Source organism: Perognathus longimembris, chromosome 10, assembly GCF_023159225.1.
Source record: "Perognathus longimembris pacificus isolate PPM17 chromosome 10, ASM2315922v1, whole genome shotgun sequence".
NCBI classification, from domain to species: domain Eukaryota; kingdom Metazoa; phylum Chordata; class Mammalia; order Rodentia; family Heteromyidae; genus Perognathus; species Perognathus longimembris.
Window position 1 is genome coordinate 59,154,114 of NC_063170.1, and position 20,626 is coordinate 59,174,739.

General features: G+C 44.1%; 1 protein-coding gene across 1 annotated transcript in view; it reads right to left on the reverse strand.

Annotated features, from left to right (window-relative positions):
- Positions 1-6,638, reverse strand: part of LOC125358749 (forkhead box protein P1-like) — a 219,684-nt gene extending 213,046 nt beyond the window's left edge. Inside the window, exon 1 of the mRNA XM_048356159.1 lies at positions 5,975-6,638. The gene's annotated coding sequence lies outside the window, so the exon portion shown is untranslated. The remainder of the gene's footprint in view (positions 1-5,974) is intronic.
- Positions 6,639-20,626: the final 13,988 nt, after the last annotated feature.

The window sequence follows — 20,626 nt, forward strand, 5'->3', positions numbered from 1 at the left end:
AGCGTGCAAAGTTTGAAGAAGCACTTATTACCCTCAGGCCCATTTAAGTTCAGGGAACAACATAGAGAGCAAATACCTCTTTAAATTTTGCATGTTTGCTCCCTGCCGGCCACACCTCAATCCAGTGCTACAGGGAGATAGAAAAGAGATGAAAATTCCCTGTATGTGGCAGTAACTAGAGAGGAGTCCCTGCACTGTACGGTGAGGATAAGGCAGCAACACCTCTCCTTAAATCCAGAATTTCACTGTGGTGTTGGAGGCCAGGCAAGGAATCATTTGCCAGACTCTTCCCCAAGTTCAAAGGCAGCTCTTGGCTACCTTGCGGATATCCTTCCATCAACTCCCAACAGGTCTTCCCTTCCCCTCCCACACAAATTAAGGGTCATTCCACACACAGGAGATAACTCCCTCCATTTGTTTTTCCTGCCAACACCCTATAGGAAAGCAGGATGCAATGTAGAATCACAAGCGGTCATTTACAGATCATGGCATCTCGCCACTCCGATGAGGACTTATTTTTCAAGAGCTTTGCATAAATGAATCATAATTTGATTAGATAGATTGGGAAAAGAACGAAAGAACTAACCAGTCGGGAAAAAAAAGATATTTATTGAGTTTATTCTTAGAAAAAAAACACCTAAAACAATAATAAAACACAACTAAATACACTTCTACTACAAATCTATGGAATTTGAGGTAAACAAAAGATTTACCAAACTGAGAGAGAACTTAAGCCATTGAGTGGTATTTCCTTTCCAATATGTCTACAAACTTAGCATTAAGGGAGGCTTTGAAACCCCAAGCCCTTCAGGTTGAGAATTCCTTTCTGAGGCTTTCTGCTTTCACCTCACAAAGCCTCATTTACAAATAAACATGTTTCTAAATACATAATACATCAGAACAAGAAGTAGGTGGAGGACAAAGAAAACTCACACCTGCGTATTAGAGGTAAAGTGTATGAGGCTTCTAATTTTGATTCTTTAACCAAAGCCACTTGGGTTGGAAATGCTAAACACATAGATTCAAAACTGAAAAATTACAGGTGTTGCTTCCTCCATACTGGCTATTTTCAGATAGGTTTCACTAATGACCTAAGTAGAAACATTACACATGAGAGACAAGGTAATAAAACTCTCCCCTCCCCAGATAAACCTTGAATACCTTCACAGTAGACCTACTAAACTCAGGACCAAAGAGTGATACTACCTAATGCCATCTGGAGATGGGCAGCCACGTTCAAATGCTTGTATGATTCTGTATAGGTTACCAAGCCAGCATGTCGGAATGTGGACCCAAGGCTCTCTCTTGTTTTCCGACATAATATCTGATGTCTATGGCTCTATTCTGCTCCATCCTCCCCTCCCTTTTAAAGATTGTCCACAACCCTATGTTAATTTCAAAGACAAGCCAAGAATGGAATAAGGAAAGCTCTTATCTAAGTATCACAAAATTAAAATTTTTCTCCCAGGAAACGATATAATGACTTGGTCATTTGTTTCTTTAATGACAGGCAAGAACAAATAATTCTGGTGTTTGGGTTTGGTTTGGTTTGGCTTTCTTTTAAGACCTAATTATATACTAAGCAAGAAGTCATTTTTCCCCTCCTGCCTACATTTTATGTTGTGGGCACTTCCATTTCATGTCCCTTGACACCTTTTCCAATAATCCATCTACTTGATATTGGAAAGCCTCACATGAATAAAACTTTATGGCACTACAGGCGTTTAGCCTTCCACTGACATTCCTGGCCTGTTCAATTCTGCAATTCAATCAAAATCAAATCTCAAAATCCTCTTGTCAGCCAGCACTGCTTTCATATGCCTGAGCCTTGTGTAAGGATAACTACATCCAATCTTCCCCCCAAGCAGTGCTTATATTGTTTTATTACAGTTCAATGAGTGGAGTTCAAAATTACATGCAGCTGCCTACTACTGTGGTAGGGCTGGGTTACGCATGGACACAAGTATTGCCCACCAGGCCTGAAATCATTCACTTACTGGCCGTCCAGAAAGACTGTGAGCTCTTCTTTGTATGGAAGAACATCCTGTCTGCTAGATCTAAAGAGGGGGATGTTAACAGATCAGTCCCTTTATAAAAGGATTGTGAAAGCCCAATGAAATGCAACTCGAATACGCTCAATGTTAAGCATGTGGCTAGAGCACATAAAAGCAAAGATAAACCTCAACATGCCCTACTTATGCTCAGAAAGCTTGTGAGGGAAGATAAAGAGATCCGAATAAAAGACATCTTAAAGAATTTTTATATGTGTTTTAAATGATGAAGCTTCATTTAAATGGGCTTTTTAATACCCCCAATAATCCTTTCATTGAAACAAAAAGATAAAACACTGAGGCAATTAAATACAATTTAACCTGATGAACAATGCAGTAATTAAAACACCAGTAGTTTAGAAATGCTCTGATAAGCTAGTGAAAGGCAGAAGGTTGGGAAAAAATGGCTTTAGGAGGACACAGAGTTTGCAACACTGGGGACAAGTGGTCACCCACTATTTTTAGAACAATAAAAAAGTAAGTAGAACATGCTAGAACCCTAGATCAAGGCACAGGGGGTCTTGTTTGAGTCGTTGTTAAATTACCCAAACATTCTTTAAAGAAAGATCTCATTGGGAGAACTGTTAAAGCTTCAAATAACAATATCATTGATAACTCCAGGCTAGCTCGGGGTTAGTAACTCTACAGGCAAAACAACAGCCTCCTAAGGGCACAGTGGTGCACGAGAAAACATTATACCTCCTTGTGGATCCCCACGAAGATGCCACACAGCCCTCAGCAGCAAAGGCTGGCATGAAAAGGGTAAAGATATAGTTATAGATATGTGTGTGTGTGTGTGTATACACAGCTGCAAAAAATTTGTTACCCTAGGAGGTCTCTAAAACTTTGGGAGCACTCCCTTGCCCCACCAAGGGAGATGTACATCCATTTCTAATACACCACCCTGCTTCTTCTGAAACAATGTCATCAGATGAGCTCTGGAGGGAACAAGAAAGCTCACAGACAAAAACCAATTACACTCTATAGAAATTGGCCTCAAGTCTAAACACTCAAGAGTTTAAGTACAGAGTTAACCGTCACACCAAGGGGGCAAATACAGAAGTCTTTGTTTTAAGTAGCTATGTTGATGGGTACAACTTGGAAGACTAAGAAATTCACTTGCAATAATGTCTTTTTTATTTTTTTAATAACATGGCATATTTATAAGTAAAAAAGAAAAAGACAGCAAGACAGATAGAAACCATTCAGAGAAAACACAATAGTGGATGTGTTTCTAGATATACTTTCATCCTCTCTGGGATAAATGATGAGGTTCAGGCTTACTGACCCCAAATAGGCTGTTGTTATATTTTAATATCGGGGAGGGCTGAACTGCGAAGAATGAGGTGCACATTTTTGACTGTGGACACTGCTTTGGTCAAGACCTGCCACTCTCGGATGGTCACGGAGCAGAAGTGCTTGCCCCCACCCCACCCCTTCCCCCAGGCAACCGCAGTGAAATGTGATTATTTGATAGCTTTTCAATTGCTGGGAAAATCAGCTGGTGCCTCCAAGAAATGGAAGTGCAGTCCACACACTGGCCTTTCTACCTTCCTTACCCTGTCCCAATGGATAAAATGAACAAACAAACCTCCAAGGAGCGTGAAGTCCAGTTATTAACACAGAGCCTACTCTGCTTTGTGGCATCTCTAAGAGAAAAAAAGAAGAAGAAAAAAAACAAACAGAAAATCAGACAACATGGCTCAAAGTCCTGACAACTGGCAGGAGAGGAAGAACACTGGATTCCTGTAGAGAAAGTCTGTGCCATTCGCTGTCTACACTTCCCACTGAACCTTAAATCAGCTATGCAGCCCTCGTCACAGGAGTTTGAGCCCCCTGGAATACGTGCTACTTGAAGTCATCTAAGAAAATTCAGCAGTCTTATCCTATCCACTTCTAACTTCCTAAAGAAGGTCAATACAGCTAGACACGGCCTTATAAGGAACACCAAGACAAGCTAAACAGTCACTGAGTACAGCACAGGGGCCCCTTCCCCAAACCTTGTCCCTCCCAACGTGATTTCGTAATGCCTACCAGGCAAGAGGGACTGGTTGGAAACAGGCATCGAAGTATAGGTTTGAAGAGGATTTCAGCACAGAAGCGAGAAACACCCAGGGCTCATGGCCTCACAGAGCTCATTTAACTCCCAAGTCTTCACAAATGAAACCACCCACACCCCCAGAGATCAGATGGAGAGTTGATGAGATGACCAATGTGATCTTTAGATCCCAATCTCCACGTAAGACATAACTGCTCCCCCTCTGGAACAGGATGGCACTGGGAGCTGAGCCCACTGGTCCCAGTCCATTTCCCAAGAGGCCAAGGGTAACGGGAACTCACAAACACAAACCAAGTTCCAACACCAGCATCCCAATGGCCCCTGCCTTCCACACAAGGAAATACACCCTGTAAAGGAATCCCCTCACCCCTTTGCATGCCAACCAAGTTCTAAGACACTGAGCTTCGGATAGTGGCCGCAGAAAGCTCTGAGGGGCTCTGACTCAACCAGACCTAGAATGAATGACATGCCGTTCCCATCTTGTCTGCAGTCAAATCCTTACCAGTAGACAATTCCGAGTTCAGCAGCAAAATCCTGAGCTCTCATGAAGACTGCTCACTCCCCGACCACTCCTCCTGCAGGATGCCCCTCTTACAAAGGGAAGAAGAGGAAGCAAGCAGCACCTCAGAGGACCACAGGGGCCCCTGAGTCCACCTCACTTCTGAGCATGTGCGCAGCTCTGTGAAAGACCTGCACTGGACTCATCACAAGGGTCTGTCATGGGATATCGATTTCTGGCCCCATCTCTGGTGCGCTGAGCCAGAATTGCCAACACCTGTGCTCCTTCCATCTACTTATTTTGAGAAACTTCTTCCCTTCAAATGGCTATCTCCTCCAGGTTGAATGTTTGAGTAGTTGTTAAATTACCCAAGCATTCTTTAAGGAAAGATTTCCCTGGAAGGACAGTTAAAGCTTCAAATAACAGTATCATTGGTAACTCCAGGCTAGCTCTGGGTTAGTAACTCTACAGGCAAAACAACAGCCTCCTAAGGGCACAGTAGTGCAAGAGCAAACTTTATACCTCCTTGTGGAATCACCACAAAGGCGCCACACAGCCATTCCCTTCAAATAGACATTCAAAATGAATAATATATTGTATACTTTGTGATTTGCAAAAACTCAGAGACATAGCTTTGTACATACCCCCAAAATGGAAAGGGCGGTGCTGTTCAGGAATTCTTAGGTATGATACACATCTCCACAGAGTCAGTTTTGAAAAAGGAAACGTATGCATTCTGAGTAACACATAGGCACAAACATGCTTTTGGTGCTAAACTCTTCGCAGAAAATGACAGAAGCCTCCCCCACCATCTTGAAATACAAGGCTCACATCCTCAAGTGAATCCCTGTGTACAGACCCCCCTCCCAACAAAACCAGCTCACTAAGAAAAAGGGCAGAGCTTTTCTTACATCTAATATTCACTTTGTCTGGGACCAAACCAAGTAATTTAATGAGCAGCAATAAATAACCCATTCCATGTTAGCTTTTGGTCATTAATACTCTTCCCTTTTAATTAAAGAAAACTTGAAAAGTAGCTCCCATGGGGGTCCTAAATAACTCACTTAAATGTTTAAGAAAAACACTGCTTTTGATACAATCTGGACAAAGCCCATGATGAGAACCCTTTGGTCCATGGTGAATGGGAAGGAATTTCAAAGAATTAATTAATGGAAATATGAGAGAAAAAGAAGATGCACTTGCTTCTCACCCGTCATGATTTTAAAGGCCTAAATTTCCATTCTGGGGGTGCAAGCCCAATTGCTTTCTGTTAATAGGAAGAGTCAAAGGACTACACTTCCAAAAGTTTCAATCTCCTAGATTCAAAATACCTAGGAAAAAAAAAAAGCAAGGGGTATTACTTACAAATGGGTAGGAGATAGGAGCCACATACAAACTTAGGCCTCCTTTATCTGCTACTGTAGATCTGCAGGAATATGCAAGAATGGTTTAATAAACACCTCCATTTTACTTTTCAGTTCAAAGTGTTCTCTTTCATTCAATTAAGTTATTAAAACACGACTATAATTTGACTACATTAATAACACAATGAAGCAAGCCTTCAGGTAAAGTAACTTGGACAGACAAAAGGTTTCCAAAAAGCACAGCCAAACACGGATGCCAGGCTGAGGGAAAGGAGTTAACAACACCTGTGGAAAGAACAGTTACCCTCTCTTTGATTACTGCAGTACTGGGGATGGGGAGGCAGAGCAATAGCCCTGTGGAACAAAGGTAAACGGTGCATATTGCAATACCAAATCCACACAGCCCAGCCGAGCTGGGCTTGCTTTACAGCAGACCGTGTGGGTAGCAGGCACAACAGAGAACGAGAAAGAGAGGGGAAGCATGCAAGTCTGGCAAAACAGGAAATTTGAGGAAACTATTTCTGAAATGTAAATAAGGTTTTCTGGTACTTTCATTATCACAGAGGCAAAGATGCTCCATGCAAAGGAACGTGCTGTGTTTTCTAGTCCTTCTGTAACCTCTCATTCATACTAAGGGACAATGGCATTTTACACAGAGTTATACATACACACACACACACACACACACACACACACACACATTGAGATTACAAAAGATAGGTGTTCAAATCCCAACTCTTCGGTGTGCCAGCTTTGGGTGGCAGGACAGTGGGCATGTCCTATTTAGCATCATTTGTCTTTCCCAAAGGTACAGCTCCTAATTACAGAGATACTGGGTCATAGCTAAACTGCACAGTGTCTAAAGCATGGTAAGCGCTATGTCTGCTTGAGATGTTTATTAAGAACAGAATGGTTAGGTGTGGTGGTGCATACCTATAATCCTAGCACTCAGGAAGATGAAGAAGGAGGGTCAAGAGTTCAAGGGTCAGCCTAGGCTATGTAGCGAGATCCTGTCTCAAAAAAAGGGAGGAGGGAAGAAGAAGGAAAATACTATTCTCAAAATCCATGGATATCACTATTTTATGTTTAATAAATCTATGTTGACTAGTATTAGTGGCTCTATCATCTGTCCACCCGTCTGTCCATCCATCCATCTATCTATCCACCTATTCATCTATCTATCCATCCATCCATCTGTTATACCAGTCCTGGGGACTGAACTGAGGGCCTGAGCACTGTTCCTGAGCTTTTTTTTTTTTTTTTTTTTTTTTTGGCCAGTCCTGGGCCTTGGACTCAGGGCCTGAGCACTGTCCCTGGCTTCTTCCCGCTCAAGGCTAGCACTCTGCCACTTGAGCCACAGCGCCGCTTCTGGCCGTTTTCTGTATATGTGGTGCTGGGGAATCGAACCTAGGGCCTCGTGTATCCGAGGCAGGCACTCTTGCCACTAGGCTATATCCCCAGCCCGTTCCTGAGCTTTTTTTTTTTTTTTTTTAATTTATTTATTTATTTTTTATTTTTTTTCTCAAATTTTTATTATCACACTGATGTACAGAGAGGTTACAGTATCATACGTTGGGCATTGGATACATTTCTTGTACTCTTTGTTGCCTTGTCCCTCATGCCCCCCTCCCTCCCCCCTTTCTCTCCCCCACCCCAGGTGTTCAGTTCACTTACACCAAACAGTTTTGCAAGTATTGCTTTTGTAGTTATTTCTCTTTTTTTACCCTGTGTCTCTCAAATTTGGTATTCCCTTTGAATTTCCTACTTCCAATACCAGTAAACACGGTTTCCAATATACTCAGATAAGATTACAGAGATAGTGTAGGTACAACCATAGGAAGGTGATACAAGAACATCATCAATAATAGAAACTACACATACACATAGGACGTTGAAAGTAGTTAGAACTGTGATATATCACTTGTTTCCATAACATGGAGTTCATTTCACTTAGCATCATCTTATGTGTTCGTAAGGGTATAGCTATTGGGCCTTGTGATGCTCTGCTATGGCTTGCCTAAACCTGTACTAATTATTCCCAATAAGGGAGGCCATAGAGTCCATGTTTCTTTGGGTCTGGCTCACTTCACTTAGTATAACTTTTTCCAAGTCCTTCCATTTCCTTACAAATGCGTTCCTGAGCTTTTTGACTCAAGGCTAGCACTCTACCACTGGAGCCACATCACTTCCAACTTTTTGCTCATTAATTGGAAAACAGTCTCATGAACTTTCCTGCCAGGCTAGCTTTGCACCATAATCCTCAGATCTCAGCCTCCGGAGTAGCTAAGGATTACAGACATGAGCCACTGACACCCACTTGTGGCTTCATTTTTTCTTTTTCAGTGTATTTGCAGGTTATTATTTCACAAAATGCTCGTCTCAGAAAGACCATCATGGCAACTTCTCTCAGACATGTGTGCCCTTTCCCCTCGGAAAAAGCTGAATGTACAACTTGGGTTCTCAAAGTGGGCCAGAAAGATGGGGGTTGGAGAGTAGTGGCCGGATATGGGGCCACTCAAGGCAGAGTTTGCTCACCTGTACATCGCTGCCAGTTATGAAACGTCTTTGCTAATGCTCACCATAGACGCTGTTTTCTATGAGTGCTGGTACTGGGTTGAGTTCTCGGCCTCAGGCTCTTGCTTAGTCTTTTTTTTTTTTTTTGCTTAAGTTTTGTGCTGTGCCATTTCAGCCACAGCTTTACCTCCAGGTTTTTGCTGGCTAATTGGAGATAAAAGTCTCCTGGAACTGGCTGGCCAAGCTGGCTCTGTACCATAACCTACATATCTCAGCTTCTACACAGCTAATTACAGGCACGAGCTACCAGCACCTAGTTCACACACACACAAAAAATATCCAGAAATTAGGGTGATAATTATACTATACATTATAACAGACTTACACCTTAATATAATTTTAGAAATGTTTAAATCCAATAAAAGCCAAAAATGACACGTTAGTATACTGAACATATTGGGTTCAAGACAACTCAAACCAGGGCCACACATGAGCAATTTTAAAGAATATCTATGCAGCTGGCTGCTCTTGGCTCCTGGCTGCAATCCCAGATACTCAGGAGGCTGAGGTCTGAGAACTGAAGTTCAAAGCCAACCCATGCAGGAAAATATATGAGGTTTTTAAACTTCAATTTAGCATCAAAAGAGCTGGAAATGGAACTCTGATTCAAGTAGTAGAACACTAGCCTTGAGCAAACAAAAAAAAAATCTCAGAGACAGCCTGTAGGCTGTGAGTTCAAATCCCTGAGCTAGCACAAAAAAAGAGAGGAAGACAATATGTATGAGGGTTAAACTACCCTGTTATACTGCAATCTTGTCATCAACCGAAGAGGCCCATTGTGTTGACAAAACCAAACCTCTTCTCTCTTTTTGCTGGGGACTGGATGAAATATCCCCAGGAATCACAGCCAAGAACCCAACTCAGCCTCTCCACCACAAATCGAGAGCATCTTTATTAAAGTGAAGGGCAGGATCCCAAGTGTGAAGAGGCCAGGGGCTGCTAACTCAGAATTCCAGTGCTCTTGCAGGCTCTAGGATAGAGCAGGCTTTAGTGTACTCCGTCTCACATTTCAGCAATTGAGCTCTCCCGGGCACACAAATAGTAGGGGAAATGGCTCAACCACTGAGTAAAAATATGCAGTTTGTCTGACATGCTCAGCCGAGGCAATCAAAAGCGATGCCTGCGAGATGTATTTTTATTGGTGTTTATCAGTAGGTCTGTTTGCCACAAGTCTTACCCATTCCTTCTCCCCGCTTTCTTCTTTTCAGCAAAGCAAGCCTTGGTTCTCAGGCCCCTCCGTGGGCACAAGATTGGGACAATGGTGCCGCAGGTTCCTTGTGGCACGTCCCAGTCAGAATTGGCCAGGACTCCGGCACCTGGCGCCAATTTCAAGAAAATGAGAGTTCAGCCCTTTCTTCTCTCTGCATTTTCGTAATCTTGGAGAGACCACAACAGCTCCAGAGAGCAGCTCCCCTACCAGTCAGATATTTACACTAAACCTTGACTAAAAGGCTTGCTGTTACAATGCAATCTCTCAGATACAAGATTACTTCACTTCTGAGCCCCATCAAGCTATAGAATACTCCAACACGCACAAACATCGTCCCTCCACAAAGATGGAGCCAGAATATTTTCATGGGCTTATCTGAATGGAATGCCAACATTTTTGTTTAATGCAATGCAAATGAGAGAGAGAGAGAGAGAGAGAGAGAGAGAGAGAGAGAGAGAGAGAGAGAAGGGAAAGAAAGAGGGGGAGTGGGGCAAAGAAGCAAATTACCTTGCAAGGTACTAGTACAATATACGTGTAGGTACACAGCATTCAGGCACACAGTAAACAGACAGGGTCAAGCTGGAGAGAATGACCCTAGGTCCGAACTTGAAGTTTTTTCACTCTCTCAGGACTTTAATCCCATTTTTCAAAAGCCCAAATAAATATTTTAAAAAGATGAGCTACTATTTAAAATATTTGAGGGAGAAAAATAAAACTGAAGAAAGGGACATCTCAGGTCATGACAAGGTAGAATGTTCTGCCTTTTTACTCTGATTTGGAAAATAGGTACGTAGAGAAAGTTATAGAATATAGCATTTATCTACCCATTTAGCAAATAATATGGAAGACCTACTCTACATCTTTATTCAAATGAAAAATACTTTCCCCCAGCATTTATTTCTTGAGCTGTGGAAACCACACCCTGTAAGGAACACAAGTATAAAGGAATCTCTTGCAACGGACCATTTTACTTATTCTGCAATTTCTTACCCAAATTACACAGGTATAATTATTTTGACACTGTAATGAAAAGAAAATGGGATTTGGGCACCGTAGGTTTATCTAATAACACTATTTCTTGCCAGACTTCACAGCACTGACAGTCACAAAGAACCTTGTCCATTCCAATAGGAAATATTTGATTTTACTGTGGGAACATTATTTATTTTCACCAAGTTGCTATTATCAGAAAGGATATGATAGCTGAATAATAAAAATGAAATCAAGAAATTCTGGTGTTTCAAGGCTTTATTTTTTTTTTCTGCTCTCACTTTTGACATTTTCTTCCCCTGGAGAGACAAGATAAAGTGCTGTCATAAATGGGTGACTTTTCTTGTCAAATGACAGATTTCATTCTCCATGGCAACCACAAATCAAGGTGCTAGTAGGAATTAAAGCTTCTCTTAAAAGGCGTCTTTATGTTTATAAAATGAATTTAAATTAAATGGGTATTAGGTACAGTCTTTACCTCAATTTATTTATTGACTGAAGAGCTCTGGATTGCAAGGCGCACATTTGCATTTTTAAGGGAAGATAACATATTGTCCTGACAGATGTACAAACAAATCAAGGAACAAGGTCAGGCTTCACACAGTAGTTTGGGGAGACCCAAAAGGGCGCAGAGCAGTTAAGAAGTATTTAAATACTGAACAAGGTGTTAAAAATTACCTGAGAAGAGCTGATGGGAGGATCTCTCTACCCCTTCCCTTGGCACACTTTCTTCCGATTTCTAGTTAATAAAGATGTGTGTAATTGCCCAAAGGAAACACCACATCCCCCTCCAGCTTGGGTCCCTCCTATAACCAATACAGTTATTTTGAAATCTTATCTTTGCAAATAAATATTCATTCCAAACATTGTTTTAGCCCTTCCTCCCCACTTTCAAGATGGATAAAAATGAAATGCTTGCTTTCCCCTGTTTTTAGGTAAGGTAAAACAGACACATAAAAGTCATCTTCAGTTTTGGAGTAATAAGATAAGGACTCAGAGCATTCGTGACACAGCTTTCAGTTTTTTGTAATTCACAAAAGCTGGTTTAGCCTCTTGTGTGGCAGGCAATAAGCTCGCAGGTCCTGAAATAACAAATAATGATAAATGGTAAAATAACGAATCGGGTCAGATCTTGATAGAAACGAGCCAGTCAGCTAGCCCGGGAAAGCGGGGGCTCGAAGGTCACACATAATGTTTACAAAGCTGAAGCAGAGCTCATTTTTGGAAGTCTCCAGGACAGCAGAGGGTAGGGCTCGCCTGTCTAAAAACCCACCTTGCCAACAAGGCAGTCACTCCAACAGGCACACTTAACCTAAAATAAAGACAGGGGGGAAAAAAAAATCAAAGTTTTACACCGTCCACTAGGAGTTAGGAGAATCCATTCTTCTAAATGGCACCCTTGCAAGCTGAGTCAAATCTGATTTTACACCATCTCTAGTTAAAAGAATGGTATGGAAAATTGAATCCGATTTCCTTGCATACGATCTTCTGATGATGGTGCCTTTGATGAGTGGGGGTTGGGGTGGGGGTCCTGAAAGGCAGGAGGACGTGGACGACAGTTGTACTACAAAGATTTTAAAAAGTATGGCTTCACCCGGAAGTGTGCACCTGTACACCGAAATGCTTAGAAGTCACACTTTATTTTGCGGGGAGGGCCGCTATGTGAAGGGATGAAAAAGCCTGTCCACTCTTGAGTTTAATCAGTCTTCGCTACACCAAAGTGGTGCCTAGAAGTTCTAAATCTCTTTGGAACTCTGTGTACAGAGCATATTTTATGACAGCGTGAGTCACACAGAGCTCTCTATTTCAGTCACAATGGCTTTTGTTTCATATTAGAATAAAGTGGGCTGATATCTTATTCTCGTTCTGTGTAAAGAAGTCAGACTAACATCACATCCAAAAAAGCCAGGTCGGCAAGTTCCATGGAACCTCGGAGACCCTGAGAGACCCACAGAGCACACAGCAGGTGCAGGGCCGGTGCCCGGCCAATCCAGACCACAGGGCCCAGGCTTCGCCTGCTCACAGCCACCAAGACGTGGGGGGGGGGGGGGGGGTGCGGGGGAACGTGGCAGAGCGTGGCATGTTCTCCTGAAGGGTGATTACAACTCAGATCCCATCCCTCCATCCCTCCTCCAGCGACGGATGCCCCCTTTAGGCTGAAGGGAGTGTGAAGACCACAGCAATCACCTGCATCTTGAACCATCAGCACCTGGACGGGACAGATCTGCCTTCCACAGCTCACCTAGGAGAGAAGGGAAATCAAGGCAGAGGCCGCCTCGAACTACATGTCAACACTGACCACATGAAATCAGGAGACACTTTGCTAATGCACTACTGGATAAGGCAACTTGCCGGTCAGGGCAAAAATAAAAGGGAATGGGGAGAGATGTTATTTGCCTGGAAATGAAAATGATGTACCATATTGTTTGAAAGGATGGAGAAGAGAAGAATGTGTAAATCTCTCTCGGTGGGGCAGTTGGAATCCAGTTACTCTGTTTAGATGTTCATGTCACAGAATCAGCTTGAGACTTTCTCAACAAAAAAATAAAATATGGTTCACTTCAAACAACACCTTCCACCTGCCTTCCAGAAGGGCTCTGGGCTTTCCTTGCGGGAACTGTGGCCTCACAGAAGCACAAGGCCGATGATTGCACTGGCAAACACGCCTGCGAGCAAGTTCCAGACACCGCTTCGCTTTCTAACGCTGAATTCAACATGTGACAAGCCACATCGCCTAAAGAGGAAATTTCACCAAGTATCTTCAGCCAAACTCGCCATGGGATTTTTAAATCCAAGAAGATGTGAGACAGAGGGAAATCATTTTGGGGATGTTAGAAATCTGGATTCTCCTCATGGACTGAATTCAATTTAACTCCATGACGCGGTGTTCCAGTTGCCCCAACACAAAGGAAAATTCAAACCAACCACCACCTCCAAATGTGTTTGCTCCCTGCCATGCTGCTTTGTCTGGTCCAAATTAAAGGGCTCAAGTCTGAGTTCATAGCTCAAGCTGCACAGCATGCTAGACACCAATGTTCTGCCTCTCACAGAATCATTTATAACCCCCCTTTCCAAAGTAAGTCCCCTACCTGTGTGTCCACCTAAAGGATGATGGTGCCCGAGCCCAGCCCTGTGTGAGCAAACGGCCTCTTCTGTGACTCAATCACTCTGAGTCTTCAGAACTCAACACATGTCTGGGGGTTCAAGACTTTTTGGGAGCTCAACTCAGGAGGGGCTGGCCTGGGGACTCACCCCTATCTTCAGGAATGACCCGTGATGGGCTCTCCCAACGGTGGGACCTGAATGGTGGAGCTGAGCTCCTCTGAGCTCATGAGAATGGAGTCTAATAGCTCTGTCTCATGATGGAGCTGTCCTTTCAATTAGCATCTATAAAACGCTGTGTGATCCCCGGATGAAAGGCACGCCTGCGTGAGAGCACGGTGACTTCATACCACGTCGCTCTCCCCTGGACACAGCGCACATCAAGGCAGCCTTTTCTTCAGGTTTAGTTTGGTTACTCCCCGCAATCACCCACCCCCCACCACTACACAGGGGAAAAGTCTAGAACCAAGAACAGTTCCCACTGAGGCATACACTGGGGGGGGGGGGGGGGAAATGGAAAGACTGCTGCCAGTGGTCAGGAGGAGGGCATACAGCTGGAGCCTTAGGCACACATTTCTGCAAAGCTGAGCTGTCTGGTTTGCCAGTCTAGGCCAGGGCTCCTTATTGAAGTAAACAAGGTGACTGGCCAGGTCTCCAGCTGGGAGCAGGTGAGCAGTATCCCCTAGGGAAGGCCCTGTTCACCTACCTCCACAGGGTTCACTGCCAAGCTCAGCATCCTCCAGAGATGGGGGCGACCGTCAGGGGGCACCTGCTGACACGCCCCCCCCCCACCGTCAGAATGTTCCCCTGGGAGGGGTGAAGGTGAATCCGAGGGCAAGTTACTACTATTCCATGCCTGGCCTCTTCGGGGGATTGACCGGAGCCGGGATGTCTGAGGCTTCTGGGAGCTGGGAAGTCAACAAACCCAACACAGCTACACCCTCTCCACCTGGCTCTTCTTCAATGGCCTTTCTCCCTACGCAGCACTGGCAATTACTTTGCTTCAGCCCAGATGGCGATGAATAAATGCAAGGGGCCCCTCTGATCTGGCTTTAGCGGTCTCTTCCTAGGGTAAGGGTACCCCCTTGATGGAACACTGTGACAGTGGCACATCCAGAGGGGAGTCTGCGCACCTGCTGTGAGAACCACACGGGTGGAAGCCCAGCCTCCATTCTCCCCAACCTCCCAGGAGCCCATTTATATTTATACCTCAGTTTCCTCATCGGTACAACCAAGATAAGAGAACCTACCTCAAAGTGTTGTATGTCAGGGTGGGAATGAGGCTTAGCAGTAGAGTGCTTGCCTAGCATGCATGAAGCCCTGGGTTCGATTCCTCAGCACCACATACACAGAAAAAGCCAGAAGTGGCGCTGTGGCTCAAGTGGTAGAGTGCTAGCCTTGAGCAAAAAGAAGCCAAGGACAGTGCTCAGGCCCTGAGTTCAAGCCCCAGGACTGGCCATAAAAGGGGGGGTGTTCTGTAAGGATCTAATAAGTACGTGTAAGTGGGGTCGAGGGGTAGAGGGGTCAGTGAGCTGGCTAGAACTTTCTTCTTCTTCCTAACAGTGGTATAATGGATGCTAATAACACCTCTTACTGGCAGATGAGAACATGGAGGCACTGCCGAATTTGCTGAGATGGGGCAGCCAGGAAGCAGTCCAATCCAGAGCCTGCTCTCCGAAAGCAAAGCTACACTCCCCCACGCCGCCTCCACACCATCTCATGGGGCATTGGATTCTCCTGTGCATTCAGGAAGGGCTCTGTGAGCACAGGGGCTCTGCCTGGCTTCCTAGGCACCCCAGAGTGAACAAATGAACAACCTGCCCTTCTATCCACTTGAGTAGAGCGGCCAGCTATGAACGCAAGCATTAATGAAGTTGACAATGCCGAGCAAGTTTATACAGTCACTTGTGGAAAACCAACACCAGCTCATCTTAGCCTACGTCTGCCGCAGATCTTCAAGAGCCATGACTTCACATCCCGCTGCCCTTAACACTGAGTGACAGTCCCCAGTCTCGACCAATTTTCTGGGCCTGTTACTATGATTGTCTTGGGGTTAGGTAAATCTGAACTTGGGGAGAGCTGCTAACTTTTCTGTAAAAACAACTCTCCTCAGCTATTTGTCAACTTCTGTCATTCAAAGGGATACAACACAAATGTATATCTTTAATGAAATTCACAGTCAAGAAAAGTTGTCATCATCTAGTTATATCTGTTATGACATACATTTCATTTTGTTCAATACATAACAGAGAAGCTATTTAATCAAACAGAAGATTCTTGCTAAAATGACAGTCCAAGCAATGTCCAAACAAGCATTTATTATGCAATGTGAATCTCATTGGGATTGGATTGTTTTCAGCAAATTTTTTTTTTTCCCTTCCTCTTCCATTGAGAAAAATAGCTTGGGGAGGTAACTGTAGAAAACAACAGGAGACAATGAAGGTAGTGGGGGAATGCGGAGTCAGTGAGAGTAGGGTCCAAGAGCCCTACCCTTGGGTCTCCTGGGAAAAGGTAAAGAGCTCCGTCGCCCATCAAGGAAGCCATAAAGAGGTGCTGCTCAGGTGAGCGCTCCTGCCTGCTCTTTCTCCTTAGGCAACGACACACAAGAGACAAGTAGCACCTCCGATCCATACACAATACAAGAATGCTGACAACTGTTTCTCAAGTGACACTTAGCCGTGCACACATTTTGTTTGTTTGTCTTCCCAGTTTAGTGAACACTTAGCTTCAAGGATGAAAAGGATGTTACTGCAGAAGAATTGAGTTAGAGAGCTAGAAAGCCCAAGGCCAATAATACAAAAGCAAAAACAAAAGTTGAGGTGACTTGATAGTTGGCTTTGCACAACATAGATGGCACAAGTTTACATAAAAGAAAAAAAAATAGGGCTGGGGATATGGCCTAGTGGCAAGAGCGCTTGCCTTGTATACATGAGGCCCTGGGTTCGATTCCCCAGCACCACATATACAGAAAACGGCCAGAAGTGGCGCTGTGGCTCAAGTGGCAGAGTGCTAGCCTTGAGCAAAAGGAAGCCAGGGACAGTGCTCAGCCCCTGAGTCCAAGGCCCAGGACTGGCCAAAAGAAAAAAAAAAATTAAAAGATGATGACTCTTTTCCTCATGTTCCATCACTGACTTGGTACCTGGAATAACAGGGGACAGCAACAACAAAGTGGTGGATGATGGATGGGTGGGTGGATGGATGGATGGACAAATGGATAAATGGATACAGGATGAATGAGTGGGTGATGGAAAGACAGAAGTCCTTCTCTCCAGAAAGAAAATGACTATTATCCTGAGGGAAAATGACCCATTAACATGGGGACTCTTTCTCCTGCCTCTTGCTCACAGTATGTTCTAAGTCTAGTTAGGATAACTATTCCAATAAAGAAAGAAAATATCTTTATGAAACAGTCAGGGACGGCCTGTGACTAAGAAACTTACTTTTTTCTCTGCCAGGTTATTTGTTCATCTTGGCAACAATAGAAAAGCCTGACAATTAGCCCCAAACTTGACATTTCTATGTTAATATTCTAAGTAAATGAGTAGTAGAGACCTGTGCATATCCTACTGAGAGAGCAGAAACAAAGATGAGTGAATGTCTCAGTAATTGATTCAGCTGGCCTGGCATAGGACTGAGAATCTACTATTTAACTAGGTTTCAAGGAGACTGCTCTTTGAGAACAACCAATCTTGGCCATCTCTAAGCTTCCTTGGATCCTGCTATGTACCAGGTACATTCATAAATGACCCCAAACTCTTCTGAATTGAATGAATTATGAAAAGTAGATCGCATACTACTTGAAGGACCAAAACACTGCTGAATTTTAAAATGAGATACCTGACCCATTCCAACAGTTCCTATGAGGAGCAATTATTTTTATCCTAAGAGAAGCAACTATTACATTGCTTTTCCTCCTCGGTTCCTTTCTAGAGAGCTAAACATACCCATCTAAACACATAGAAAATGAATTTCAAAGGCTCGATCCTAATTAGATAAACATGAACCTGGGGTCATGGAATTTCTGTGGGGTCATCTAAGTTATTCCTTGATTTCAAGCAGGATTTGCAAGCCACAAGGTGAGTTAAGAAATGCCAGCTAGCCAGGCCCTAGTGGGCCTGGGAGGCTGAGATCAGAAGTTCTTGGCCAGCCTGAGAAGAAAAGCTCTAGATTCCTTCTCAATCAGTACTTGGGGACAATGCAGTCCATCATCTTCTCGAGCTACATGGGATGGGAGGATCCCAGATCCAGGGCAGCGTGGGTAGAAAAGCCTTTGAGACCCCGTCTCCATGGAGGGAAGCTGGACCAGGTGTTACATACTGTGATCTCGGTGGCAACTGGAAGCCCGCAAACAGGTAGACTGCTAGGCCAGAAGCAAGACCCCATCCTAAACATAACCAGGAAAACATATTTAGAGGCATGGTTTGATGGTAAATACCCAGCCTAGCAGCCACAAGAAAGACACTGGGTTGAAACCTAAAAGAAATAATGCCCTTCAAAGCTGGGTGCTGGTGGCTCACACCTGTAATCTTAGCTACTCAGAAGGCAGAGATCCGAGGATCATAGTCAAAGCCAGCCCAGTGAGTTGGAATTAATAGGCACAGACTTTCCTATCAAAAAGCTGGAAGTGGAACCATGGGTTGAGTGCTAAGAGCACCAGCCTTGAGCCAAAACAAACAAACAAACAAAAACACTCAGGAACAGTGTCCAAGCCCTGAGTTCAAGCCCCAGGACTAGCATGTGACCCATGTGGCACAATGAAGGAAAGTGACGCCACCTTTTGTCTTAAAGTCGTGAATGATCGTCACCAGGCATTGCATTCTGTTGTTGATGTTGCTTCTGTGTTGCTGAAACAGGGTCGTACAGTGTAGCTCGGGCTGGCCTTGAACTTTCAATCCTCCGGCCTCAGCCTGCTTAATGCTGGGATTAAAGACCCTTGCTGTGTTCTCATATGGCACAGTGCTCTCATCTGCTCCTCCCTCGTTCCTGCCGAACTCAGTGCGCAGTAGGGGAACAGCTCCACACAAGAGTTCTTACAACTGCCCCCACACGCACATACCTTGAGCTTCTCCTCTATATGGTTTACTTCCTTTAGCCTTTCTATAACCATCCCTTCCACCGTTACCAAGGACCCCCTTCCCGCATCCTCCAGCTGGAATCTGGACATGTCATTCATTCATCCTTCATCTTTTACTATATTGAATCACTGAATTAGAACTCAGGGCCTGGACTCTGGCCCTGCGCTTCTTCGGCTTAAAGCTAGTACTTTACTACTTGAGTCTCACGGACCTTCCTTTTGGGGCTGGCTTCCAACCATGATCCTCTGATTTCAGCCTCCTGAGTAACTAGGATTACAGGTGTAAGCCAGTAGTGCTTGGCTCCTGTGAGGTTCGTAATGGGTGCATTTCTCTGCTAACACAAGCATGAATGGGATAGGGAGGTACCAGATGGGCTCACAGTACTGAGAAGGGAGAAAGCAGAAGGAGAAGGACAGGAGCAGGCTAGACAGCAGATACTCAAGAAGGATATGGAGAGGCCTCCCCAGACTCCCTCTCGTGAACAAATGAGCCCTCGGGGCTGTGGGAGCCCTGTGGAGCCCCTACAACTGTGAACAACTCCACTTTGCTCTGTTGGCGCTGGGTGTTGGCTTTTAAATGGCAATATCCAAATCAGAGAGGAAATGAGAGTTCATTCCAAGTAAAACGACACACATTTAGACAGACTAAGAAAATAACAATAAAAGTGCAAATTTATTCTGCATGTGTGATCATGATTATCATGACATCAAGTTCCATATATGCCCAGCCAGAATAAATATTAACCCATTTTATAAATGACTTTATACCGCATTTGTGGATACAGCTCCACCCAAACCCAAAACAACACTGTTTCCATAGTAACCAACAGATTTCAAAGCAGGAAAAAGGAGAAGACTTCAGAACAGAGAGCAATCAAATAAAATAGCCAGCATCAACAAAATATGTCAGCATTATTTAAAACACAGTTAGGACTAGTCTATAGTTTAATCTCTTTCCCAGAAAGCCACCCCCTTCGAAGCCACCTTCTTGTAAAGCCCTCAAAGACACCATTGCAAAACTGTTTCCATTTTAACTGAGCAAAGAAGCAAATTTGAGTCATTCCTGGGATTCAAACAGGAGTGTGATGAAGAAAATCACATCTACTAAGTGATTTAGCACACACTGAGATCCAGATTAATTACTGATAGGTAATTATGAAATCTTGACTGGGCTCCGCTGCTCAGAGTAGAGCATCTATTCTCTTGCTGAATTTAATGAGGGGGAGAGAAGCAAAAGCCAAAATTGGAAGCCAGAGAGCTAACAACCAGGAAAGCGGCAGACCAACAGCAACAAGGAGCCAGCTTTCTCTCTGGAACTTTCTCAAGTTTCAGTTCCCTCATGCACATTTTGCACTGGGAGGACATGCAGCGGTTTACCTACATCCCTAGAAGTTCTGCGGTGGTGTGCATGGAGACAAGACTCAAAGCAACACTTACAGGCAGTTGAGTGTCTGCAGGGTGGTTCTAGCCTCCCATGGGGTTGACAGAGAAATGGGAACTCACAGGAGTGGTATGTGTATGCACACTCATTCTCGCCACCTGCCTCCTCTTTTCAAACGATGATAGACTGTTAAAAATGCAAATACCAAAAAATGAGAAAGGGTCTTGTGCACCCCTAACTCTTATGATCCTTCAGAAAGAAGTTGTAAAGTGAGGTAGCAACTTGTGTCTCCAACCTTCTAGCTATGTGACCTTACGCATTT